Below are 14,882 nucleotides of genomic sequence, written 5' to 3'. Positions count from 1 at the left end.
TTCTAGACCTCACCCTATAGAAATCTTCATCTGACTATTTATCTGTATCCTGTATCACATTAATAAATCAGTAGACATTAAAGAAGTATTTCTCTGGGTTCTGTGAGCTGCGTTAGCAAATGAATCAAGCTGAGGATAATGTTGTTGTGGGAACCTTCGATTTGTAGCCAAGCTGGACAAAAGTTGTAGGTAACCTGGGTACCTACTATTTGCTATTGGCATCTGTAGTAGCAGGGGGTGGTCTTGTGGAACTAAGCATTTAACCTCTGGGATATGACACTATCTCCAAGTAGATAGCATTAGAATTGAGTTAAATTGTAGGACACCCAGCTGCTGTCACAGAGAATTGCTTGGTGTGGAAGACAAACCTCCACACATTTGGTGACCAGAAGTAACGTGCTTTGTGTGAGTAGTAAATGAGACACACAGGAGAAAGACTCACAGGAGTCTTTTTGTTTTTTTTTCCCCTTAAGAATCCCGCTTTCTTTCTAGCTATAAATTGAGAGTTATTTCCATGTTCTAGAGGCTGCCTCCTCCCATGACTCATGGTCTCATTCTTCCATTTTTAATGCCAGCAATGGTCCAGTCTTTCTCATGTCACATCTTTTTGACTCTTCCATAGTCTCAGACCTCTCTCTAACCTCAGCTGAAAAGGTTCTGGTTTTAAGGACTTCTGTGATTAGATTGATTCCATCAAGATACTCTCCATTCAAAAGCCTATAACTCTAATCACATCTGGGCATTCATTTATGATGGAAAATCCTACCATGATCTGGTAGTAGGTTGACTTTTTAGTTTCTGAAATAAACTTATATGTTTTCTTCTTTTTCATTGAAACTAATATTTTTTTCTTTCAGTCAACTAACAATCTGAGACCTTGTATATATCACTGAGAAAATAGAAGCCATCGAATGTGTTTCTTCATTTAATCACTCACAATTCTACAAAGCCAGCACTTCCACACACACTATTTTGTACTTTTTTTCAGGTATGATGGAGAACATATTGTTCATCCTGGCAAGACATGACCTCTACTTGTGCATTATATTTAGAGACCCAGCATAAACTTCCGATGGTTCAAATGATAAGAATTTATTGATCTACTCTGGGGATCATATTTAAGAAATTGTTAGGGTTCCATTGTTTTGCAGCCAAGTGTTCTAAATCATGTCTCTACCTCTATATCTCTCTTGAGTTTCAGGTTTCTGCATTCAGTTTGTTGTATATATTTTCCTGTTTGTACCCAGCTTGTCCCCAAAACACAGTTTCCATCTTTCTACGAGGTGTGCTGTTCTTCCTGATTCTCCTTTGCTGGGGAGTAATATAATTACATGAGAAACTCAGAAACTTAGTGTAGCCTTAGATACTTTTCTTTCACCTATCACGTTCAATCAGTCTCCCTCTTGCCCTCCTACATCCAATATTAATTCTAGTTCCAAAATATTTCTTGAATTTATTTGCTTCCAACCATCAATATTAAAATTGTCCTATATTTTGTCTCTGAAATCTCTGGATTGTTGCTATCTCCTTTTTCTTTTCTCCAATACTCATATCCTCAACTCTATCCTTCCCACTTTGTCCGACTGACTATTCTTCTGCTTCATACTTCACAGTAACGAGGCTTATTGCATATTCATCATGGAATTCTATGTTGTGCCATTATTTATTTGGAGTCCTTGCTCCAAGAAAACTGTGCTTCGTCTATTGACCTAACCTACATTCTTCAAGATTCAGTTCTGGTATCATCTTGCAGGTGAGTTTCCCACATAGCTCTCAGATTGGGTAATGTTCCACTAGTGTGAAAAAGTAAAGCATTCCTCTCTTTGCATTTTACTGAAATTTAACATTTAGCTAGCAGTCTCAATACTCTCCACTAGATTATAAACAATTTTTGATTAAGGAACATGTCTTTTTATATTATATTGCCAGCGCTTACTTTCCCCAAAGTGTAAAGCAACATTTGCTTTGTTAGCTTTTACATATAAAGTTAAAACAAATTGTTGGTAAGCTTAACCAAGCAATGATTTGCATGATTTGAAGAAACTTAAAACCTGAGACTTTCCAGGAAGATCCATAGATTACATAAGACTTGTTTTTCTAGCTCCACATCCAGATTGCACATTTTACAAAAAAAAAAAAAAAAGTCTCTTAAATAGTATCAATTTAGTGCCTTTTAAATATGTAAAAATTTTTATTGTTAATGTAAAATAGATACTAAAATGCACGTTAGAAAATAAAAGTGTTAACTCTATTCAGAAATATTGGATTATAAAAATTAAGCATCTTATCAAAGCTAATGCTTACATTTTATATCTCATAAATTTTTTTTCTAAATATTGGAACCTGTTACATGATGTTGCTTGACTAATTGCTGATTACAAAAATAGCCTTGTTAACATAGGTCTTGAAATTATGATGGCTTTTATTAAAATAGGAATCTACCTATGTGTGTAAAGACACATATGGAAGACAGAAAAATTACTGGTGATTATTCGTTTTTAAGAAAAATTCCCTACAAAGTTATTTCAGCCAATGCAGAGTAAAAATAAAGGTACTAATGTAATTATAATACAATATCTTGGGTAGAAGATTTATTATACTTTATAGAGTTATTTCCTAACATTTTCTCTGGAAAGATCATGTGCAAACAGTATACAATTTCCTGCTTTTTAGGCATATATTTAAGTATTTATCATTTTCCTCCATCTAAATATACATGCAAGTGCTTTAAGCAAAATAGAAATATGCAAATCCAGCTCTTCTCAGAAAAGATAAACCAGGACTGTATTTTTTAAAATAATTCCTAAACTTATAAAATATTAGAAGAATGATTGTTTCAGAATTCACTTTAATATAATTTGATTGGCATAATTTAAATGTCAAAATTTTGTTTAAATATTGCAATTCAAGACTTTTGCTAAAACTAATCATTGTGATAGAGAATGAGTTGTTTGCTTCTCTCTCACCACCTTTTCTTTCTTTCTTTCTTTTTTAATGTGTGGCTCACCCAGTGATTACCTCAAGTCAAAACCAAGGCTTTGAAAAGGGGATTTTTAGGGTAAAAAAAAAAATACTCTGTATGATATTATAATGATGGATATATATATATCAACATACATCTGTCTAAACCCATAGAGTAGCAATAGCAAGAGTGAACCCTAATGAAAACTATGGACTTTGGGCGTTTGTGGTGTGTTTATGTAGGTTCATCAGCTGTAACAAATGTACCACTCTGGTGGGGAATGTTGATAATGCAGGATGCTATGCATGTTTGGGGGTAAGGAGTATAGAGACGTATCTGTATCTTCCTCTCGATTTTGCTATGAACCTAAATCTGCTTTAAGGAAAGGGGGAATTCTTTTTATTTATTCATTTATTTGAGAGAGAGGGAGAGAGCACAAGCAGGGGGAGTGGCAGAGGGAGAGGGAGAAGCAGGCTCCCAGCTAAGCAGGGAGCCTGATACAGGGATCTATCCCAGGACCATGGTATCATGACCTGAGCAAAAGGCATATGCTTAACCGACTGAGCCACCCAGGCACCCCAAGGAGGAATTCTTTTTAAAAAATGGAGTGAATGTGCTAATATATAAAGAATGAATATAGGCCAAATGGACATTTCTTTAAAAAAAATATACAAATAAATACATGAAAAGATACTCAACATCATTAGTCATGAGGGAAATGCAAATTAAAACAATAATGAGATACTACTTAGGCCAAATCACAATGTTAATTGAATTATTATTATTTTTTTCTTTCTGTTCATGCGTGTCCTATGGCTTCTGTATTGGAATTTCCCTTGGCCATCTGGGCAGGATATGCCTAATTGCAGGTCTCTGTTGTCTCCCGCCCAGGATTCGTCCCCCTATCTCCTTTCCTGTGGGACCCAGGTCTCACAAAACTATCTAACTGCCTATCAGAATATGACCCAGCAATTCCACTTGTAGATACAAACCCAAGAGAAATGAAATGCCCACATGAAAATTTATACATGAATGCTCTTAGCAGCATTATTCATCATCGCCCAAAAGTAGAAACAACCCAAATGTCCATCATTGGATGAATAAATAAAATGTAGTGTATCTATACAATAGAATATTATTCAGTTATAATAACAAAGAAGTATTTGATACAGGCTACAATATGTATGAATTTGATATCATGGTAAGTGAAAGAAACCCAATACACATGACCACATATTGTGTGATTCCATTTAAATGAAATGTTCAGAGCAGGCAAATCTTTAGATACAGAAAGTAGATCAGTGGTTGCCTAGGGCTGGGGGAGTTTGGGGAGAAATGAATGACTACTAATAGTGAATATATGCAATTCAGCGAATGTACTAAACACATTGCTGGATTGTTACATGTGTGAATTGTGTGACACATGAATTGTATCTCTTAAAAAAAAAAAAGCAAGGGTTTCCCATGGTCCCATGTCTTTCATTGTTCTAATTTTAGTGTTTCAAGCCATAGCATATGATAAATTCACATTTACTTTTGTATTAATTCAGGCCTAAAAACCATGTATATTCACAGGAAGTTGAATTTTTGCCTTCATTTTGACTGAACCATAATTGTCATCTACATTTGTGTCTGTCTGTGAGTTCCCTCCTATATCATATTTCAAATGTTCTTTGAATATAAGTTTCAGAACTCTGCGCATTTGACAATGTTCAGATCTCCTACTTGGCAGGTGTTCTCAGTATAGCCAAGCCTTCAAAAACTAGCAAACTCCTATCACATACGGGAAAGATTTCCCCAGATGTCAGCCTCTTAAAAAACCTTAAGCTCTTACATTGTCTCAGTTGGTCTTACTTGACTGACTTACCTATTTGATTATACCTTCATTTTAAATAATGATATAATCTTCCCTTTAGCCCAATTGTATAAATGTATATGCCATTGGATGTACTGTAACCACTTCTGGGCTTTAAAAACAGAAACAATTTGCATAAAATTATCTACGAGATTTTTTTCTCATAAGAATTTGACATATGCTATCATAATAAAAACAGCATGAGAACAAAGAAAAAGGTTTGTATAGGTCGGAAAACAAAACAGAAGAAAATCTCACTGGAGACTGACATCCAGCTAACAAGTCCCTTCAAGTCTGTAAACACCTCTGTCTTTCGGCTTGCCGATTCAGAATCAGTAAAACTGTGTTCAGTCACTGTGCCTTCTAACAAAATTATTTCAAGCAAAGTACCCAAAGGAGCCAGAGGAACAATAAGGTTATTCTCATAACAAGATTGACTATCAAACCTGAAAGAGAAGGTAAAAGTCTCTAAGTTCATACTGCAAGGACTCTTTCCACATGCATGTGTACCCCCTGTTGTCCCCTAAATGTCCTCACTACGCAGCTTTTTTTTTTTTTTAATAGCAGGATTGTCATTAACCTGTCAGCCCCTGAAGACCCTAACTTTGCTTTTTCTGTTTACCCTCTGAGTTTTTATGAAGACAAATTAGAGCAATATAAAACAAATGTATGTGCTTGAATTTAACCAGTTCTTTTCTATTTACACTGCTTCGAATGTCTTCCAGGTGAATTTCACCTTTTTGTGACTATTAAAATCTGCTTACTGGAAGATTTGCAACAGCTACTCCCTCTCTTTTATTTCCCACTATAGAGATGTACACGTGCACATTGCACACACACTCACACACTGATTTACATTTAGAAATTAAAATGAAATGCATTGAAAGTAGCGCCTCTCCTATGTATAGAATTGATTTTCTAACCACTAATAGAAAGTTATGCCAACATGCATTGAAGAAGTTGAAGGAATCCCTCTTCAGGTAATTTGTTTGAAAATAATATATTTGTTTCTATATATATGCATATGTATTTTTTTTGAAGTGGCAGAGGATTGTTATGAACAACAGTGAGTCAGCATCTTCACTTAGCTAAAAACCACATAAACTTTAAAATGTATTAATCTGCTTGGTTGGATCTCCACAAACACCATAGGCTAGGTAACTGAAACAACAGAAATTTATTTCTCACAGTTCTAAGATGGGAAGTCCCAGATCACGGTGCAGCAGAGTTTGTTTCTGGTCAGGCCTTTCTTCCTGGCTTTCAGGTGTAAGCCTTCTCTCTGTGTCCTCACATGGCCTCTCCTTGGTGTATGAGCATGGAGCCAGATCTTCCTCTTGCTTTAACTTCTTATAAAGTGGTCAATCCTATCAGATTAGAACCCCACCTTTATGACCTCATTTAAACTTAATTATCTCTGTCCCATAACCTCTATCCCAAATACTGTCACCTTGGGGGTTAGGGTTTCAACATATGAATCTTGGGGGGACACAATTCAGTACACAGCAATGTCCAAAAATGAACTTCTAGTCTTCCCACAAAAACCTAGGTGCTCACTATTTTCCACATATAAAATTAATGGCAACTTTAGCCTTCCAGCATTCTAAGGCTGAAAACTTTGATCTATTGTGATTCTGTCTTTCACACTTTGCATGCCCTCTGTGCAACTCTTATACAATCTTCCTCCAGCTCATCCTGTTCCAATTGTATTGGCTATCTTGCTGTTCCTTGGATATGTAGACAGACCGTTTCCTTAAGTCACAGCACTAAGCTATTGCTTCTGCTGGAAGACATTAGCCAATATTCTTAAAGTATATGCTCAGAGGAAGTTATCTAGACATAGTACCAAAGAGGGCAGCTTGTAGCCTCCCATATTCATGATCTTTTCTTCGTACTTAACATTTCCTTGGGACCATGGTACTTATTGTCTTCCAGTATGCTATATAAATTTCTAATTATTGTCTAATGTTTCTCATCTTTTTCATCTAATTATCATCTTTAAGAAGATGTCTACCCATCCAAGATATAAGTTCTATATTACTGATATACTCCAAGTGCCTAGAAGAGTGCTCAGTACATTAGAGGATGCTCATAAAATATTTGTTAAGTGAACGAAAGGTTTCTGATCCAGATGTTCTGCTAACAAAACCCAAACAATTCACTTCTAATTGAAAAGATGTATTTGTTTTCTATGTTTTATAACATGTAACCTCACCTATAGTGGCTTTAGACAACATACATGTTAGGATTGCTGTGGGTGAGGAGTCTGAGCACAGTTTAGTTCCATACTCTTCTCAGGCACGCAGGGCTGGGCTGGTTTCTCATCTGGAGGCTTGACTGGGGAAGGATTTGCCTCTAAGTTCATGTGGAATGGGCGCAAAGTTAATTTCCTTGCAGTGGTATGACTGAGTATTCCCATTTGTTGCTTGTTTGGTTGAAATCTGCTCTCCTGTCCTAGAGCCCACTCACAGCCATCCACCAGACAGCCTTTTCCATAGGCAGTTCTAAATTGGGAAGTGTGCCTCTTCAAGGTCAGGAAGGATAATGTCTCTCACCTCAGAAAGCCCTAGTCCCTTTTTAATGTGCTTTCACCTTATGTTGTCAGGTCCACCCCCAAATAACATCCCTTTTGATGAATTCAAAGTCAAGCGATTTGGGACTTTAATTACATATGCACTATCCTTTCACTTTGTCACAAAGGTAACTTAATCAAGGGAGTGACATGCCATCCCATTTGCCATGTAACAAACCTTAATCACAGGAATGACATCCCATAAGAGTTGCCACATTTTCTTAGCTAGAAAGCAGTCACAGGTACTTTGACCACTCAAGGGGGACAAATGTGTGGACATCAGGAGGCAGAAAATCATTGGGGGTCAATGTAGGGTCTGTCTACATGCAAACTAATTGGTTCTTATAAACCAGCTGCAAATTAAGACATTTGTTCTATGTTAAAAATCCTTTTTAAAAATATTTATTTATTTATTTTAAAGGGTGGGGGGATATTTTAAAGAGGGAGAATCTCTAGCAGACTCCCTGCTGAGTGCAAAGCCTAATGTAGGGCTCAACCCCAGGACCCTGAGATCATGACCTGAGCTGAAACCAAAAGTCAAATGCTTAACTGATAGCCACCGGGCACCCCTCTATGTTAAAAATCTTAAATGTTTTTAGACACAATGTTTTAATTTGGGTTGTGTACTTGGAAATTTTAATTTATTCTTCTCTCACACCCACAGATGCACTCAACTAAGTAAAACAAAATAAAATTTAACAGTGCATGCATTAAAAATATGTATTGAAAAAGTTGTGGTCTTTAATTTAATTCCCCTGATTACAAATATCCTTAGGTATCTCTAAATATGCTTATGAGTGATAATTGCTTCCTATTTTTTACCCCCCTTTTAAATTGAATTTTCTATTTGTATGAGCATTTTATCTACTGTACCCTAATTTGCTGTTGGTTATATAGTTTTTATAAATATCTCCTTAAATTTGGTAGCTTATATTTTAATTTTATTAAACTTTTTTGTTTTTTGCTTTCAATGTAGTCAAATTTATTAATTTTCTTCATTAGTCACTGCATTTTGCATCTTTAATTTTTTCCCCTATCCTTAGATTGGAAAGCTATTCCCATTCATTTTAATGTTTTAAAGATTTGTTTTGATACTCTTCATTTTTCTGGACTTGATTTCTTTGTGTGTTGTGAGTTACAATTTTTTTTTCTTGCACATTGATGATCAATTTTTCCAGTTTCATTTACTGAAGGACTTTCATTTTTCCAGTGATCTGCAAGGGTACCTATGTCATATATCAAAATACAATATACATTTGGGACCATGTCTGGGTTTTCTATTCATTCTATTGGATCTTTTGCTTTCCCAGCACCATATTACTTTAATAACTAAATCTTTGTAATAAACGTTGATATCTATTAGGGTAGTTTTCCACCTATTGCTGTTATTCTTCAAAATATTTTAACTACACTTAGCAATTAAATTTTTTATATATATTTTAATACAACTTTTCAAGAGCAATAACAAAATAGCAGTATAACCTTGATGGCATTTTCATCGGAGCTGTGTTGACTCTATAGTTCCCTTTGGTAAAATTCTCATCTTTCTATTATTGTCTTTATACCTACAAATTTCTCAATTTATTTAGATTTCTCCATTTGTTAAGGTTTTCTTTGTCTTTGAGTAAAGTTTTAATATATGCCATGCACAGAACTTGCATATCTTTTTGCTCCATTTATTCCCAGTTACACTATATATTTTGTTACTATTATAAATAATGCAGTTACCATTATGTTTCAAATTATTTATTTCTGGTTTGTTAGTTGAAATTGACTGCTATAGTTTGATCATAAGTTCAGTTCTCTTGTTAAACTTCCCCATATTTGTTGACATTTTTCATTATAAATATTCTTTTTAAGTCTAAAAAAATAATATAAATATTTTAAATTGATTGGATATTGAATTTAATCATGTCCAAGTTGGGACAGCATTTTCAAAAACCACTTAAGTAACAAAAAGTAAGAGCCAAAATATCAAATGTTGAGAAAGTGTAGATCATCTGAATTTCTTAAATTTTGATGCTAAAATTTTAAATTAGTACAGCTCTTTTGGAAACATTATTCAACTATTTAAAAAAAGTTATAAACACACATCCAAGAATTTCACAATTGAGTATATTCCCAAGAAAAAATTTAACATCTGAACTCAAAGACATGTATAAGAGGACCCATAAAAGCAGTGTTCATAATAACAATGAAAAAGCCCCTAAGTTCCCATTAGCTGTATGAAAAAAATTACTTTATATTCACACCATAGATTATAGAGTAGTAAAATTAATGAACCAACATGGATATACCTTAGAAACATAACATATGGGGGAACAAAAAAGAAAAAACTTTCAGAGAGCAACGTCAGTAGGATAATCATTTTCAAAATTTTACAAACAATTGTAATTTTGTAAACATGCAAAAGTAAACAAAATACAGGTGAGAGCACTTGAAAGGGAGCAAGAGAAAGAGAGAGAGGTGAAGATAGGGAGAGAGAGAGAAAGGGAGAGAAAGAATGTGTGAAGATGTGACATTGTATCTACCACTTACTAACTGACCAATTAGTTGAGCTTTGTTCCACACATCAGCAGTATAAGCTGACATATCTAGCTCACGGTGGCCTAGTAATGGAGAAGAACAAGCACATTTTGGTCCTATTCCCTTCTTACCAGAAGAAATTTCATCAGGACAGTAAAAGTAGATTTGTAAGTAAGAATATTATTGAGTTGAATCTCTTGCCATGGCTCATGCTTTAATGATTTAGGCAGCTTAACTGGGAAGAGGTGTGCAAGATTGCTACATGGCTGTCAACAAAGAAAGCACATCTTTAACACATTATTTGGTTTGTTGTGTAATTATAGAGAAAGTCTGAGTCAACAGAGCTTGTTTGAGTTAAAGAATAAATTCATTCGATTCTCTTAACCATACAAACTGAGCGTCTTTATGTGCCTAGCACTCTGTTCAACACCCTGAATGGAACACCGCTGTTTGAACCTCTGTCCCCTTCCCTAGGAAACAACAACTCATTTGGCGACAACAAAACATCAATACATAAAACAATTTGAGTTGACCATGGAGCTGCTTTTAATCAGCCTAACACAGTTGCTGGAAGCATCTACAGAATTAGTTTTGCTCAGCCACAAGTTCAATCCTAAAGTTAACATCATTGCCCTTGCTTATGTGGTTCTGGGCCAAGGTAGGCAAGAGGCTAACAAAATTTGTCCAATTTACTCTAAGCAATTTGATTTAACTGGCAGTTGTTACCTTTGTGTCCCATCTCCTGACGGGCAGCTTTAGAGCTCTGCAATATCCAGTCAGGCTGCGTGCCAGGGTGTCAGGACCCAACTGTAACTGCCCTGGCTCTCCCCGCTGTAATCTCTATGAACAGCAAACGGATTAACATTTCACAGTCAAAACACAAGGCAGTGGCTAAAACTCCAAGTACTCTTTTGTGTGTGTAGAAGAAACCCTTCACTCCTTTGGACAACAAACTAAAAGACCTTGCTTGTGCCCCAAGCCTGGCAGGAAGCAACACATTTCTCCTTGAATTCGAAAGGATGGATACAATTTATAAATCTAAATGATTTGTAATTTCCAATGTGGTGTACATAAAAAGTCTAAATCTCGCATCACCAATCGTGATGGCTCTGAAGCGGATTACGTTTATTCAGAAGGCATTTGGCTACTAGTGCAAGCCTGAAAATGTACTTGAAATTGTTCAGATGAAATAGTGCATGGTTGATTATTCTTTCACTTAGATGTGTAGTGCTAATTTATGTTTGTCTGTATTTGTAATAAGGGTGGATGTTTTGTTGTATTGTGAAAGCATGTATCTTTTTTTAAGGATATCTCTGTTCCACATGCATAGCTTACTGATGAAATGATGATAAACCAATACACGCTCTGTGGAACCATTCTTCTTTCCAAAAATTAGGATTGGCTTTCTCATTGCATCTGACTATCGTAAGAATTTGGTCATAAAGATCTATGGATTGGGAACATAGTTACTCAATATACAATTGTTGAGTAAATCACTGAGTAAAGATTTTTGCAACTGCATTTGCCACAGGTTTATAGCATAAACTATGAGAGCCTATTCTGGTATGTTTTTCTTTTCTGACTTTCCTGAATTTTTCTGGCTCAGTCCAGAATTCATATAATTTAAAATTTTTCAATACATATATAAATATATGTACTTTTTACTGTTCTAACCGTCAAATAATTGAATGTTAAAATACAAAAGACATTTCAGAAACAGTTCGTCATCAAGAATCATGGTCTGAATCTTGGTCATTATTTTCTTTATTATCTTTATGATATACATACAATCACAATCATTCAAAGACTCCTTTTTTTTTTGTTTGTTTTAAGATTTCATTTATTTATTTGAGAGAGAATGAGAGAGAGCCCGAGCAGGGGGGAGGGGCAGGGAAGAGGGACAAGCAGACTCTTCGCTGAGCAGGGAGCCTGACTCAACCTGGGGCTTGATCCTGGGACCCTGGGATCATGACCTGAGCCAAAGGCAGATACTTAACGCACTGAGCCACCCAGGCACCCTCAAAGACTCTTTACAAGTGGCAGTGTATTAGTGTCCTAAGGCTTCCCACAAATTTGGTGCAGTTCTGAAGGAGACTTAAAATACAAAATCGAAGTGTCATGGGAGGCACTCTCTCTCCAAAGTCTCTGGCAGGAAATCCTTCCTTGTCTCTTCCAGCTTCTGATAGCTTCATGTGCTCCTTGGCTTATGTCAGGATAAGTCTAATCTCTACTTTTGTTTTCATATGGCTTTCTCCCCTGTATCTCTGGACCTCAAATCTCCCTCTGTCCTTCTAAGACACTTGTCATAGGATTTAAGGAACACCCTCAATCTGAAATTATTTCATCTCAATTACCTTAGTTTAGTTACATCTGAAAAACCATTTTTACAAATAAAGTCACCTTCACGGGTTACTGGTAGACATATCTTTTGAGGGGCCAGAATTCAATCCACTATCGGCAGTAAAGACTATAAAGGGACATCTATTTTATTGGAGGAAGAGTTTTAGTTAGTAGCAAAAAAATGGGCTATGTTAGTAAATTTAGGAAATATCTGTAGATCAGCCAGACTATAAAGGGAAATGAGGGAAGAACACTGTTGAGAGGGCTATAGGGGATTTACATTCCTGCAGCTGTAAGAATGAGGTAAGCCAAGAACAAGGTTCAAATTTGAACAGATGGAGGGATTCCAACAGTCATTGCATCAGGAACCATTCCTGATTATGTAAGTTACAGGAGCCTTCCTCACTTCTTGATCATGATTATATAAGGAGAAAAAGCATATACAATCAGTTGTAATTACAAGAAAAGCAACATATGGTTTAGCTATCTTAAACATGGAAGCAAATCCAGAGATGAGTTTCAGAGATATGGGTGCAACAAAATATGAGGTCACACGAGAAAGGTTTTGAATAATGAATCTGCTATGAAATTACAAAATTGATCAATCTCCCATTGATTTGGTTTATATTCATTAGAAATAAATGGAATATTTGTGGATTGAAGTTGCCTTCTTTGTCTGATGTGATAATGGACAGAAGAAAAGAAGCTAAAGGAAGATAATTAACTGCATATGACAATATTGAACCTGAAAAATTGGTTACAAAGCTAGGCCATCCGATCATTTCAAGAAGACTAAGTACTTAGAGAGGTAGGTAGACTTGCACAGCAATCTTGCACTTTCTTTGCACAACTTGATTCATTTGAGATAAGGCTAATTTTACTGAGAGACTTGTCCTTTTTAAAAGGCATTGTAACAGTCAGATATATTTGTGTATTTAAGTTTGCTGTGAGAGTTGACCCTCTCCTCCACCATTCTGACTGCCACGGTTATGAGTTTCTCGATGCAATGCTAGTCCCTGATTCTATTTCAGGGCCTGTAGACCCTTCTCAGAGGAAGGTATTGTGAGAAAGAGAAGAGTGAACTTGTTCTGAAGTACTGGACTGCAACAGAAAAACTCAACGAAGTCTAAAAAGGGATAGAGATTACAGCAGTGTTGTCTCTTATAGCTCAGGATATAAAATCTGTTGTGAAATCGGAGGTCTCAGTCTTTGCGCAATAACTTGCTCAACAATTATGTAATGAGTTACTACGTACCCAGCCTATGGTGACTGTAAATTGTCACGATAGTCAGATAAAGGGAGAAAACAAAAATCTTTGTTAAGCCTTTGATCATGGATTAAGTCATGCTCTTACAGAAGAACCAGAATTAATATTACTAGTAAATTTAAAAAGAGAGAAATATCAATAAACTTCTATAAATTGATTATTGCTAAAAGAACACGATATGATACAATTTATGCCATGTTAAAAGAACTTATGTTATCCAAATAAAATGAGTGAAAATTCATTAAAATAAATCAGGATTAATCATGACTTTGAAGTTTTCAACAGATTAAGTAATAAACATTATTTGATTTGGAAATGTGAGTTAAATTTGCTTTTCTTTATGGGGCCCTCATTAATAGGAAAATGCATAATACTATTAATTTATTTGAGGTAGGAAATAGTTCCTTGCTGAAAATATCATCTTTAAAAAAGTGAGAACAAAATATGATCCTGATATCATTTTGTGTTATTAAAATAAATGCATTAACTTATTTATTCATATGATTTCATTCAAAATCTTAATTACAGGCAAGATTTGAGAATCTACTATATTGAAGATAATTGCATTAAGAACCAGGGGGAAATGGAAGTTAGAATTTGGATAAAACTTCTCCTACATGAATATTCAGGTATCTGTACTGCTCTGGACACAGAATAATTTATTATTGGCAAATGAGTAGCATGTATAGTAAGGTACATAAAAATGTGATGACTGCCTAAAGAAATAAAATAAAACATGTTGTCAGAGTAAGACACCCATGTCTATTTTTTGAAAAAAAAAAAAAACAACCTTTCTTTTATATTTCTGAGAAATAAAGTGATTTCTTTCATATAATTAGCATGATAGTGCTAAAACATATCAAGTGCAATACACAATGGTTGATTTCCAAATATTTATCAAAAATTACTAAGAACTCAGGTGCTGTCTTAACTGCTTTTCTGCACTGGCATGTTGCTGAAAAAAAACTCTATGAAGTAAAATTATTTTTCCTGTTTCATAAATGAGGTTAGTGAAAGAACTCACTTGCCCAAGGTTGTACAGATAGCATGTGGAACAGCAAAAAGACGGTGACAAAGGAAAGAAAAAGAGGACACATTTGATAAAGCACAGTGAGATACAACAGAAAACAGGATTTTTTTTTAAGCTCTCAGACATTCATTTAAATAAATTAGGTAGGTTTTTCAGTATCTTGTAGGTAGTTATGTTTCAACCTGCCTTTTATTTCTAAAATGAATCCAGCCAAATCAACTAATATAAATAATAACTAATGTAAAATTTTTATAGTAGATCTTACCAGCTTGTATGTGCCAGACAACTTGTAGAAACTGAAATAAAAATAATATTCATGGTCAGATATCTGTT

The sequence above is a fragment of the Ursus maritimus genome, unplaced genomic scaffold (assembly GCF_017311325.1).
Source record: "Ursus maritimus isolate PB19 unplaced genomic scaffold, ASM1731132v1 scaffold_8, whole genome shotgun sequence".
NCBI classification, from domain to species: Eukaryota; Metazoa; Chordata; class Mammalia; order Carnivora; family Ursidae; genus Ursus; species Ursus maritimus.
This window is presented reverse-complemented; position numbering follows the sequence as displayed.